This window comes from Maylandia zebra, linkage group LG15 (assembly GCF_041146795.1).
Source record: "Maylandia zebra isolate NMK-2024a linkage group LG15, Mzebra_GT3a, whole genome shotgun sequence".
Classification (NCBI taxonomy): Eukaryota; Metazoa; Chordata; class Actinopteri; order Cichliformes; family Cichlidae; genus Maylandia; species Maylandia zebra.
In genome coordinates this window covers 790,992-805,000 of record NC_135181.1, presented here as the reverse complement: position 1 = coordinate 805,000, position 14,009 = coordinate 790,992, and the positions used below count along the sequence as shown (strand labels likewise).

Below are 14,009 nucleotides of genomic sequence, written 5' to 3'. Positions count from 1 at the left end.
ACCTGGACTCGACCTCTCGTCTTTGTGGTGTTTGTGGCTCTTGGAGAATTTTTAATGCTGAACAAACAATAAGGTCTGCAGTTACAGTTCAGACCACACAACAAGTGTGTGATGCAGTTGTTTCAGCCAGTGACATTGTGGTAATATTTTATTGATGTGTATTTGCACTGATTAACAGGGATCCTCCCCTCACGCCAAGCCAGCAGATGGCCCCGCCCCTCCCTGAGCCTGGTTCAACCACAGGTTTCTTCCTGTTAAAAAGGAGTTTTTCCTTCCCACTGTCGCCAAGTGCTGCTCATAGGGGGTCATGTGACTGATGGGGTTTTCTCTGTGTGTGTTATTGTAGGGTCGACATTACAATATAAAGCACCTTAAGGTCACCGTTGTTATGATTTTGTATATAAATAAGATTGAACTGAATTATTCTGCACATGAAGCATATTTATTTAGAGCTAACTTACAAACATCTGTTTGTCTGGCTGGATCTACTGGATGTGGTGCTATAATGTGTATTTGTACATTTACTGAATGGCTTCAGATGGGTCCCATAAACCGGTGACCCGTGATGACCTTTAACCAGGAGCCGTGAAATGTTTCCTCTCAGAGGACACACGTTTGTCTGGTGAGTCCCATCTGATTAAATGTTGGCCAGCCCATCTGAGAAATACTTAATTACTCGCACACTGCCTGTCAGGAGTTTAGTGAGGACGGTAAATTTCTGAGCTGATAAATCAGGGACGTGTCTACAGCAGGTCTTCTAGTGTGCATGGACCATGTGTCCCAGTTAGTGCATGAAATAATATTGTTTTGCAGTGAAGCATCCTTACGCAGCGTGCTGCAGGAGTAACAGAGGAATGCAGACCTGTCCTCTGATATAATACGATATGATCCTCCTGTTAGACTGTCCCAGGATTGTTACAGCACACACGGTCTTTGCAAACATATGCAGCACATATTGAAGACATGATGAATGTAATCAAAGCCCATACTTCCCCATGCACACCAAACATCACCATAAAAACCTTGTTTCATTCACAAACAAATGCAGGGACTGAGTCGACAACCATCAGCTGCCACATCTGTCTCCGTCTGCTGTGTCCCTGCATACAGCCACGTGACCTTTGGCCAAGAGTTTCTGTTGCCTTGTCATCACATATTACAAGGATGCTGACATTTATGGCACGAAATGGTAAGCAGTATGACCTTTGACCTGAAGAAGGTGATAAGAAACAGGAAATGGAGAGCTCAAAGGGGAAAACGTTCGCTTTGAGTTATTACAATCATACGAGCAGGCTGTAGCATGATAAACACAAACCCATACATACGTGCTGATGACGGGGTTGAGTTCTGGCGCTAGAAAAGCTGCTGTGATGGCGCGACTGACTGATGCGTGGCCGTCACTGGCAGTAGGCCGAGCGCACCACACTGATCAGTGGAACAGTAATACCTGGATTTATCCACTTCCTGCCACACGGCACAACTTCCATGAATGTTTAATGGAACATCCGTATTTCCATGTGCACACGTGGAGCAACACTAGGATGGAGCCGCCATGGTAACAATAGGCAAAGGTACGAGGGCGCCCTTATTTCCGTTCCCCGATGAAACGGCGTATTTCATCGTCCAATCACATGATGATTACCAGCTGCCCCCCCTCCCCCAGCTCTGGCTGTGCTTTGACGTATTTATCCTCCACCGTCTTCTTTTACATCACGTCAGAAAAACATAAAACGCTTGAACATGTGTTCAACCCATCAAGTGTTTTATGAAAAGACGGCGTGTTGTCGGCGACCGAATCAGTAGACATGTGAGACCGAGCTGAGGAGACCGAGCTCTGTGCTCAGGACAAGAAAGACAACAGATCTGTGTGTGTGTGTGTGTGTGTCTGTGTGTGTGTGTGTGCGTGTGTGTGTGTATCTGTGTGTGTGTCTGTGTGTGTGTGTGTGTGTGTGTGTCTGTGTCTGTGTGTGTGTGTGTGTGTCTGTGTGTGTGTGTGTGTCTGTGTGTGTGTGTCTGTGTGTGTGTGTCTGTGTGTGTCTGTGTGTGTGTCTGTGTCTGTGTGTGTGTGTGTGTCTGTGTGTGTGTCTGTGTGTGTGTGTGTGTGTGTGTGTGTGTGTGTGTGTCTGTGTGTGTGTGTGTCTGTGTCTGTGTGTGTGTGTGTCTGTGTGTCTGTGTCTGTGTGTGTGTCTGTGTGTGTGTCTGTGTCTGTGTCTGTGTGTGTGTGTGTGTGTGTGTGTGTGCGCGTGTGTGTGTGTCTGTGTGTGTGTGTGTGTGTGCGCGTGTGTGTGTGTCTGTGTGTGTGTGCAGCTGCCATTTTGTTTGCTTATCAGTTTCAAACGTGTCGTCTCTGTCCCTCTGTTGTTAAACTTCTTATCGTTACCGAACGAGGAATCTTTCGTGGGTTGGAAACATGAACTGGCATTAAATAACCAGGCCTCACTCGATGTTACAGTTCAGCGTAACGTCTCGTTTTCTGCTTTCCTGTGCAAATGCAGATTAATCTGCAGATTCATGCGACGCTCATGCTTCAATTATTGGATTTAAACGTCATCCATGGTTGTTGGAAACGAGCCGTCATGGCGCGGTTGGCAGAGGAGCAGCTGAGAGTTGATGTGGCCTTTTAGAAAGAAATCTGGTGATGTGAAACACGTTAGCTGTGAAAGTTACTGCAGCCCTTCACTCGGACCGATGTTTTCCCTCGTTTGAAAAGCTTACACTGATATCAGCACAAAGATAAATCGCATCAAGCGGCCGTTTCTTTTAGAAACACAGCTTGGCTGCAGATGAAATGCTACATGCAAACGGATATCTAAATATTTCTGCAGCCATTTTGGAGCTCAAAAGGAAAACGCTCCACATTAGCATCTTGCTGACACGATAAGACGAGCGCAGGGATGGATAATAACTGAAGCAACATCACTCAAAGAGACCAAGTGTCAGCAGAGCTGGAGCTTTAAGTGGTGAAGCAACATCCCAGCGGCTCCAAAGATAATGCTTTGAATCATTGACCTGAGAGGTCCAAGATCCTGTCACTGATTCACCCACTCCCACTGCAACCGCGCAGCCCACATGTGCCAGTACAGGACAGCATCAGACAAGCTCCTGTGTTACTGTAAAAGTGACAAAGAGCACAAAGTGAGATTTAGGAAAGGAAACAGCAGCAAATGTCCACCTTTACCGCACTGACAGGACGCTGACAGTCTTTGTGTTTCCCTCTTCATATCAGGCCTTTTGAGACCAGGTCTGATGCTGGCGATTTAAAAATAGGATCAATTTTCTTTCCATCTCACAAAGGAAGCTCTTAAAACATGCGGTTATCCTAATGAGGCTTTTATAAAGTCAGCAAAGAGGCACAGAAAAGAAGATCAGACACCAGCGAGGGAGGATCAGGAAGACAGACGCATCATCCCCTATGTAGCCGGTGTATCAGAGAAACTCAGGAGTTTTCTCCAAGCATCCCGGTGCATTTCAGACTCAGCAACACACTCAGACACAAACTGGTTCATCACAAAGACAAAACGCCAAAACACAAACTTAACAATGTGGTGTATGCTGTACAGTGCAGCGAGGAATGCCCAGACCTCTACATCGGAGAGACCAAACAGCCACTTCACAAGCGCATGGCACAACACATAAGAGCCACCTCCACAGGACAAGACTCAGCAGTCCATCTGCATCTAAAGGTCAAAGGTCACTCTTTGAGGATGCCAATGTTCACATTTTGGACAGAGAGGACAGATGGTTTGAAAGAGGAGTGAAAGAAGCATCTATGTCCACTGTGAGCGACCATCTTTGAACAGAGGCGGGGCTTACGACACCAACTCTCTGCCATCTATAATCCAGTTTTGAGATCCTTCCCAGACGCCTTAACGCCCACTCACATCCTGGGCCATCTGACCTCAGGACATCACATGATAAGGTGGGGCCAGGTTTCACAATGAACACACCCGAAACTCTGGCTGATTGGGACCCACGCCCAGTTTCCCACCTTGGCTCAGGTGGTCGGGGGTGGGGGAGGGATAACAACAATCCTAAAATAAACAGAGCAAAGAGTTGCCGACAGCCATCAGCCAGACTGTAGCTTCAAGCACTGGAATCATCCCAGAATAGGTGAAGCTCCAAATACAACATGTTACACAAAGAGACCAAAGAGAGACGTGGTGACTGTGACAGCTTTAACCTCGGGTGACGACCCGGAGTGCTGCCTTCTCTATATGCAGAACTACAAGCAACCCAACATAATCACAGTGTTCTCCAGGGCAGATTATATAACAGTATATAACACGTCGTGTCCTTTTACTAAGCTGCGCACCGCTGTGATAAAACACGTTGATTCGTTACAGGTCCCGTTAAACGCAGCAGCGTTCCTGCTGAGCGGAGCTGCAGATTTCATAAACGGCTTCCTGGAAACGTCAGCGGCTAAAGTCCCACGCTTTCTACTCCAATCAAACAGCTGCTCGTAAAATCTCATGTAAAAAAAGCTGTGGATGCTCCTTTACCAGGAAGTGAACATGTGATCGTCCAGCTGACTGTGGCTTGAAGCTGATGTTGCAGCTTCATTTGCTATCAGAGAGACTGAAGGTAAAGACGAGCCGAGTGTCCAGATCTCTCTGCTTATTGGTGGACAGAGCAACATGTCAGCACTGCAGACGCCGTTTACTCTAAGCTGCTGTGGAAGAGTGGACATAAAGAAGAGACGCGAATGAAAAGCACACCACACATATACAGTACTGTGCAAACGTCTGCAGCCACTCTTCACTTCTTTGTATTTTGTTATAAAAATGTGCAATAGATGCACTGACTCATGGAGACGTGCAAACACAAGTGCAGACTCAGAATATAAAACCAGTTTAATGAGCTTGAAAGTCGATATTTGGTGCGAACACGTTTATTCTTCATTCTTTCTCTTCAGGCTCAAACTGCTTCTGTAACCTTGAGCTCAGTCTGTGACTGACAGCTTTCCATTGTATGTTTCCTGTACACAAATGCTTTTACTGCATTTGCAGTGTGTTTGGGATTATTGCCTTGCTGTAAAGTCACATGATGATGATGCAGCTGTTGCCCATCAGCCTCTTTCTCCGCGGTGCTGCACGGTGCCTCAATATCTGGTCCTTTTCTGGCTGTAGATGGTTGTTCCTGTTTCTTGAGGACATGACTTATGCAGAGAGTTTTTAGGGCCTTTTACCCTCCACTTGCTCAGATTCCCTCAGTTCTTTAAGGACACACTGTACAGCATCAGTGGGATCATCCAGCCTTGTTGGGTTAGGGCAGCAGACATGCTTCGTTCTGCCTGTCAAACTGTGCCGTCGTTGACATTTTTGATTGATTCAAGTAAAGAAACAGGAACAAATAATGTTTTTGCATTTTTGCTGAAAGAGATCATTTACAGTTGTCTGCTAAGTGCGGACACAACAACGGTGCATCCTTTGAGCTTTTTATAAAATGTATCAATGATTCATTGATTAGTTACTACATGTAAGTAACTCAAGTATCAAAACATGGACAAGACTGAAAATGAGTGAAAAGCAGCGAATGAACGCTCGGGAGTCTCTTTGTGCTCACAGCCAGCCTCTCAGGGTGGCTTTTTGGGTTCATTGTGCGCCGCCACACGGGGCACACGCCGCCACACGGGGCACACGCCGCCACATTAACTGCCATGTGGTTGCTGCAGATGAGGTTCTGGCTGCTTGGAGGGCTGTGGAGATTTGACATCTGACAAGCAAAACATGACAGGGATGGATGCTCGTGGGGTGATGTTGGCAGTAAAGCTGGAAGGAGGAAAACAAGGAAGCATCAGATTAGGTGGTTCCAGAGGAGGAGCAACAGTCCTGTTTTGAATTAGAAGCACAACCTCTCCTGTTTTACGACGCAATAAACATCAGGGCGGTGGGATGTGAAGGCTCTGGAAAAAACCACAGCAGAAGTTCTTTTTACACCATGTTTGAAGGAATCCCAGACAGCAGAGGGCGGCGGCAGGATGTCTGCTGTGTTAGCGACGCTGCAGCACGCACACCGTCAGACTGTTACACCATCATCAGTATGGAGGCCTTTCATTGCTGCTTCAGTCACAGTTGTTTGGCACTGGGAATGTCGCTGACACAGTCTCCATCCTGAAACTCTGAATTCCAGTCTGCGAAACCATCCGGCGTGACGTATTCAACTGGGAATAAGATCATAAACATAGCAAACAACAGCTCGCTTCCTTATCTGTCCAAAGCATGTGGACATAGAAAGAATTCCCTTTTTATGACAGATTTAAAAATAATGATATTTTGTTTCATGTAGATAAACTGGAGAAGCTGGACTTTTGTATTTCTTTGTGTCGGAGCGTCAGAAAGCTGCAGTCAGTCGCACACTGTCGTATTTGTTTGCCTGCAGTAGAAGCTGCATTTCTGACCTGCTGACAGGCCCAGAAAGATCAATAACACTGATACTGTGTTTGCTCACAATGCATTTATGAGCCTTTTCATGCACTGCAGATGAGCGCTATCACAGCACATAATGGGGTTATTTTAATTAGCACAACAGAAAAATATCATTTACTGTAAAACACACAATGTTTTTGTTAGAACCAGGAAGTGACGCTGTTCAGACTAAGAAGCTCCTGTGTGTCCTGGTACAACATGCACAGCAGTCTGAACGTCTGTGTGGTGAAAGAAAAGCTAGTAAGAAGCTAAATCAGGACCAGATGCAGGGCAGCATAGATGGCCCCTCACCCAGTGACTGCATGCAGCGATGATGCAGTGGCAGTGCGTGTACACGCTATAAATGCATTCAAATACGACTTTGATACAGACCAGGCTGCTTAATGTTTCTGTAAAAGCCCTGCAGATGCTAATCTGCACCAACAACCCTCATCAGCTGCACTGCAGCCTCATTTATTACACAACTAACCCCCCCACTCAATACCACCCCACCGATCCTCCCGTGAACACCGTCTCCACGCGCCACACCGGGTCATGTTTGCACACTTGTGCGCTCACCTGAGCACACACAATGCTGTGCAATGTGCAGCGTGTAGGGCGTGTTCACGCTGACCCGAGCAGATCCATCTACCGGCTTTATGCTTCACCGACGCAGAGGAAAGATCTCTACACGTGCTTTTATTCTGAAAGACATAAAAGCTTTAGGAGCTTATGGATGGTTTACAGCACAGCGACACTGAAAGGCTAATGGTCGGGTGAAAATGATACGCTTGAAGATACAAAATACTAAAACCACTGGCACCATCTCCTTCATACCCACACACGGAAATGTTTCCACTCCAAAATATCTGCTCTCCACAGTCAAATCGGACACGTGTCTTCCCTGGTGAACATTGTGAAAGGCTGGTTCTGGTTTACAGCTAGAATTTGGAATTAGCCTCCAAACTGTGCAGACTTTGCTTCATTTTCAGCATCTTTCTGTATGTTTATGCTATTTTCTCACAGCGTGTGTGTGTTTGAAATGATTCGGCCTGACAATCGTTCCCCGTTTACGCACCCTCTCCCTCCACCTTCCCCCACTCCCTCTCTTTCTTATTACTTTCATTTTCTCTCTCTAAATTCCCTTCATTAATCAAAGGTTTCTAACCCTGCGAGAGCAGCCAAGAGGACAGATGGCGGAGTGACGACGGGCGCGGTGGAAAGCCGAACGTGGCTTTTTGTGCCAGGAAAGCTTCAAAAACAAAAGCATCACTTGGGAGATAATATTAACTTTCTCTAGCTGTCATGTTTGCTGTGACGAGCTACAGCTGAGGTAAGATGAATAAAACTAAATTTAGAGAAGTCGCGCTGTGTGAGCGCTGAAAGGAGACTTGACGAGTGCGGTGCAGCCTATCTCTATAAATAACCATTTAGCTAAGCAACCTAATGTAATTGGACAAATCTACTGTACAAAATAAACCGATGAGTGCGACGTGAACATCAGAACATATGATCAAAAACTGCGTACGACACGCTTAGCTGAGAAGGATCAAGCCTTCTATGCAGCACAGTCTCGTCGTCGCCGGAGGGGCCATCTTGTTTCTGTGTTGTTGTTTACATACAGAGCAGGTGACAGGTTGTCACGTGGGGGCTGGCCGGACACCAGAAAGCTGCTGCCACTTTAATATCTCCACTCTGATCATTTGCAAACAAATGAGCGTTTGTTTCCTTCTAAAGCTGCTGTTTTTCTTCCCGTCTGAGTTTGACTCCGTAAGACTCTTTGATTTCTTCGTGATAGATGACAACATTGATTCTCTCTCACACGAAATTCAAAGCTGGGTCACAATTTAATCTTCAGTACAGCAAAAAACGAGAACGAAAAATATTATATGTGACCACGAGTCACAGTGAACGAGTGCAAACTCTCAATAAAAAGCCTCGGGGCTGTTTGCCAAAGTATAATGTGCACTTTTAAATAACAGCACTTCCACTCTGTCTGCCTGGCCTCAGAGGCTGATCCTGGCAGCACGCTAGCTAAAGGAAGGAAAAATGGGTGGATTTCACATGTTGTAGTGACCTGAGAGGATTTCAGACAAAAGCAAAGGACACTTAATGACTGGTTAGGGACCATTACATGTCAAGCCTGTGAGTTTAACTTAAACGGTAAACAGCTGTAAACAGCTGTCTGTGTACAACAGCTAAAACAACTTTAGAAACATAACAGCGTTTTAGAAAACCAGATTCAATGAACAGGATACAAAATATCAAATATCAAGTGGATTTGCTGGCTGTTTAAAACTATTTGAAAGCTTTGAGGTTAGTTATGCTAAACTTGCTGAAAGCTGCTAAACTTAGCCAATAAGGCTCAATTTAATTTTAATGACATCTACTCATCTAACTCTTAACATTAGAGCAATAAACGTATTTATTACTTTTTACTTTCCAGATAGAAAAGGTTTCATCTTCTTCCCTCAGTCAGTACGATTTAATCATCTGGATATCTCTGTGTTTCTGTTCGTCCTTTGCTCCATTTAAATCTACCACTGTAACATGAGAAATGCACAACATGTAAAAAATAAAATATAAGGTCGTCTGATGACGCTGAAGCCATTTCACAGGCTAATAATGCCTCCTATGACACATCAGAGAAGCTAACAGCCTTTCACCTCAGAAGCCACATCTTGTCCTCCTCTGGACTATGAACCTAAAGCTGGTGTGACTAATCCCACAGTGAGAACGGCACATTGGACCACCAAAGCTGCTCATGCAACAGCTCTGCTGAATCGATAAAGATGATTTTGTTTATTCTGCAGCCAAAACTTGAACTGCTCTGTGACAGCGAGACACGACCGCTGAGCAGTTTAGAGGGATGCATGTACATCTCTGCCTCCATCCTTCCCAGACTGATCTCTAGCTTCAGCTTGGATTCAGGAGCTCAGCTGTTTCTGTGATGCTGCACCTGGCTGAGTTTAATATTCAAGGTGTGAAGGAAACCCTGTGTCACAGACATGATAAGGCTTATAAATTCAATTTCAAAATTTCATTCTGTCTTTCCAGCAGATATAGAAATATCGCCCCAAATATGAGCATCTAGTTTCATTTTGGACTCGCATGAGAGGGTTTGTGTGACTGCATTTGATTATTTCAGCATCAGGCTGAAGGCCGAACTTAGAAACTCTGGAGAGGGGAGAAAAAAGCAAATAATAAGAGCTGTACCTGCACCAAAACACGCACTGCGCCGGCCGGCTCAGCATCAATCAGAGAGGCTTTAGCTTCATTTCACAGATGGCAGGCGTGAAAGTGCTCCTGTGAAATGAACAATGGCCGGGGTGTTTCTAAGAAACAATCAGTGCGTGCTGATGGTGCTGCAAGTCACCATTTATCCAGAAAGCAGCCCTTTCACAGTGTGTGCAGTATAGGCCTGGCACCCCCTCCCACCCCCTCCCCAAGTCTGCCTCGCTCCCTCTCTGCAGTCCAACCGCATAACGTGCTGTGGAAAAGCAGCAACCAGGGTATCCTGAGGGGCTTTACGAACTGTAGGCCGTCCTTTGATGCCATCGGCCTGCAGGCTCTGCTTTTAGACATGATTTTGGTTTTAAACAACGCCATCTGAGCACAACCTTTGCTTCATGGAAAACTCACACTGCAGATTTCCAGTGACGTGCCAAACATTCAACTGAGCATGTGTCAGTAACACAGCCAGGCACTTACGCACCATGTGGGAGTGTAATGTAATTTCAGGTGCGCCAGAAATCCAAACCACTTCAGTGTCTAATCATCAAAGCTCAGGAGAAGCAACAAGCGCCTCTCTGCACCTCTACGAGCAGACGCGGTGCTGTGACTGATGGGCAGAAAAACTAGCTTAGCTACTGTTTGTTACCAAAGCCTTCAAACACGCAGACTCAAGTTAACATGGTGAGTGTGGTAAATCACAGCACGCACACACTGACAGATAACCTGGGCGGACTCTGCTGGGCTCGCCGCTCCTGCAGGTTTGGGAAAAGCAGTCAAAGGCTCCGACCTGGCAGCTGTGTCGTGGTTCATGTGTGTCTCCTACTGTCGTGGATCAGAAACACTTCAACTGTTACACGTTGTGTCGAGCTCAGGTATCGATTTAGCGCGCGAGCCAATGTGGCTTGCCTGATTGACAAGACAGCGCGTGCGGGGATCATTGACAGTTTCGTGCGTGGCCACAGACGCTGGATGGGACGCAGGAGGAGAGGGAGAGGAGGGTGTCATAGTGCGGGCTTCACCGCCGACATCCCCGGCACTGTCCTCCTTTTTCTCCCCGCACCCCTCAGCCACCTATCCACACACCTTTTCCCTCTCTGCCACGGTCACGTAGACGCGTGGCGTGGATTGGGCATGTTATGCGAAGGTACTGCGTAAAAGAAGGAAGAAGGGAGCGTCGCATTCACAGAACTCGACGCCCCCCCCGCACTACTGTTTATATGGGCTACCCTCCTTCCACCGACTTCACCATGGCGCAGTTCACTATTACATGACATCCCCACAAACCACGCCACGTCCCGCGACTCTGCCGTGTTTTGTTTGGTTTAATTTCCTTTCTAGGTGGCGTGAATGCGACACGTTGATTCACGCTTCAGTCTACACCTGTTTTGAGGCTTTGCAAGGAAAACAGGGTCGTCCCCCCCCCCCCCCCCCCCCCGGCCCTCTTTTTACAGAGCAATAAATGCTTGAACAAAAGAAAACGACGCTGAGACGCTGATTTCACCTCCTCGGTGCGTTCTGTCTCTGGCTCTGTCCGAGGTGCTGAAGCGCTGAAAACGCCCACACTGAATATGCGCATTATAGCGCGCCGCATCCCATCCTGTCAGCTTTCCACTGCGCGTTTGAGATTTATCACCCAGGAGGTCACGCATCACCCGCCCCCCCAACCAAACCACGTCCTTTGCTTTCCTCGCCCTAACAGTGCTGCAGATCGTCCACAACACTGCCCCAACACTCAAAAGCACACACACGCACACAAATCATCTGTATCCCAGCATCATTTATGCTGAAACACACCCGACATCCACGGTTTCACTCAACACTAAACATCTTCCGCCTCGATTCGCACAATCTAAGCCGTCCCGAGGTACACGAATGGCTTCAAATCTCGCGGAAAAGCGTCTCCAGTCTTACCTGCGCCTGTTGTCGGTGTCCCGCCGTCAGTATGGGAGGAAATGTCTGCGTGTATCAACAGCTAACCGATACCAGCCTCTCTCTGTATGTGACTGCAGCAAAGGCACTGCGCGTCGGCTGGTTCCTCCTCACTTGTTCTTCAATGGGGGGGAAAGCGGTGCAGCTCTCCTCAAAGATGGCGGACACTTTTGACGTCAGCAGCAGCTTTTAATAGATAACTGTCATCGAGAGAGAGAGAGAGAGAGAGAGACTTCAAAAAGTCTTTGTTATAACGGGCAGCTGCGCGGACAGCAGCTTATCATCTGTTTAGATGGTTTCATATGCTGCTGCTGTGTGATTCATAGAGCCCAGCACATGGAAGCCAAATAGATTCAACACATCAGCTGTTCATACATCCCTACAGGCCTTTCTCTTCATGCAAGATGATCCTGCATCGTCAGTTAACACCCGACAAGTTCCTTAGAGCATTTGTAGCCTCAGAGGTGTCGGTTTGTTACACTGACAGCGTTCACTCGGTGTCAGTGGGACGTGAGTGGGGCTCTACACTATCATTTTAAATCCCACGAGTATGAGTAATCACGATCTGTGGTCACCAGAGTGGACAAAGCGACCAGCTGCCAAAGCCAAAATGTTCGGTGTCAAAACAAACCTTATCATATTGCACCGACGTGGTGCACACGCTACTGCAATATCATAAGGTATTCATCAAATTACTACACACAAAACAGGCATGATGTTGAAGGTCCTACACCGAAGAACGTTCGCTAACATGGATGGAGAGGAACATGAGGCCTAGTAATAATGGATTGGATTTATATAGCGCTTTACAATACCACTATTCATTCACTCTCACGTTCACACACTGGTGGAGGCAGCTACAGGTGTAGCCACAGCTGCCCTGGGGCAGACTGACAGAAGCGAGGCTGCCATATCGCGCCATCGGCCCCTCTGGCCAACACCAGTAGGCAAGTAGGTGAAGTGTCTTGCCCAAGGACACAACGACCAGGACAGAGAGCCCGGGGATCGAACCGGCGACCTTCCGGTTACAGATACGCGTCCCAACCCCCTGAGCCACAGTCGCCCCAATAGTAACTTATTAATTGCACAATAATCCTCTGGTAGCTGTAACCATGGTAGCAGTTGGCGATTTCTTGGTTTGTCAAGTAAGCACAGAGTTAGATAGTGGGCAGACTGGAGGCAACTGTACGCCAGTCCTAAAGCTCACAGGAAACCAGCTGTGTGACTAGCATCGCAGAAAAGGAAAGCAGAGAAACACTCAAATATAAGCAACATAGTGTGAAGTAAAGAGTCTTCCATGAGCAGAAGCTTCACAACAAACTATAATTACGTGTCCTTGCATATGTGTCTGTTTCTGTTGAGTGAGCGGCACGTACACCTGTGGGTCATCCAACCCTCCAAGTTTAGCACCTTGTTTGTTTGCCTGATATCAGACAGAACCAGACGCGTCACTCTCTGATTCTCTTTCATGGAAACACGCAAACAAATAAAAAACAAAAAACGACGTCGTCTCTGTTTACATGTAGAGTCAACATAATGATACTAAAGGAGAACAGGTGCCAAAAATCCCACAGAATGCAGTGTTTCACTCTGTTATACGTCGTTATATGTTAAACTTTTTTGTCCCTTACAGTTTAAACATCCCCCTCAGAGTTCATACATGCAGGCCATTGCATTTTGACAGGTCGCCTTTCATGACACTGACGTCATCTCCGCTCCAAATGAAAAAATACTGAACGACAATCACGTGACGAGAGGGAAACGTGCACAAAGACAGCGACTGATGTTTCCTCAGCTCGTCTGTGGACTCAGCGGCATGGGAATGCCCCCCTCCCCTCCAGCCGCTGCCTCTGCTCTGCACTGTAACAAATGTGTCTTCAATTACTCTGAAGCGAACCTGTCTCCTAAATGAATGATAATGATAACTCTGTACGAAAAATCCATTTGGAGAGAAGAGCCAGAGGAGAGAGGACGGGAATCAGGAGTGTGTGTGTGTTGAGGGCTGTTACGTGGCTGCAGATGTGTGTTTGAGTGTGGAGGGTGAAGAGGATGAATCTACAGGTTTCACGTTCATTCATTTTGCTCTGAAGCAACATCACAGGAGCACGGCAAACAAAATTAGGCTCTGATGGAAATGAAGGATTTAGAGTTTGAACAGAAGCATCAGAGGCTGTGAGGCCGGCACTACAGAGCAGGGTTCAGGACCTAAAGAGGTAAGCTCGGGTTTGACTCGGTCACAAAGCTGGTTCACTTTTATTGCCTAACTTATGCTGCAACACAAAAACACCACTAGCTGTCCAATCAACTCTCTGGACAACAGCGTCACCACTCCTGGAGGATCCTGTCGACCTGTGTGCTCAGATATTATAGCGAGACATCCCTCATGAGCAGACTGCCAGCAAAGCAAACTTTATTCCTTTTTCCTCTTTACTGCTGGTCTAA

General features: G+C 46.9%; 1 protein-coding gene across 1 annotated transcript in view; it reads right to left on the bottom strand.

Annotated features, from left to right (window-relative positions):
* The window catches only part of snap25a (synaptosome associated protein 25a), a 33,059-nt gene extending 21,340 nt beyond the window's left edge, over positions 1–11,719 (bottom strand). The window contains exon 1 of the mRNA XM_004542306.5: positions 11,550–11,719. The gene's annotated coding sequence lies outside the window, so the exon portion shown is untranslated. The remainder of the gene's footprint in view (positions 1–11,549) is intronic.
* Positions 11,720–14,009: the final 2,290 nt, after the last annotated feature.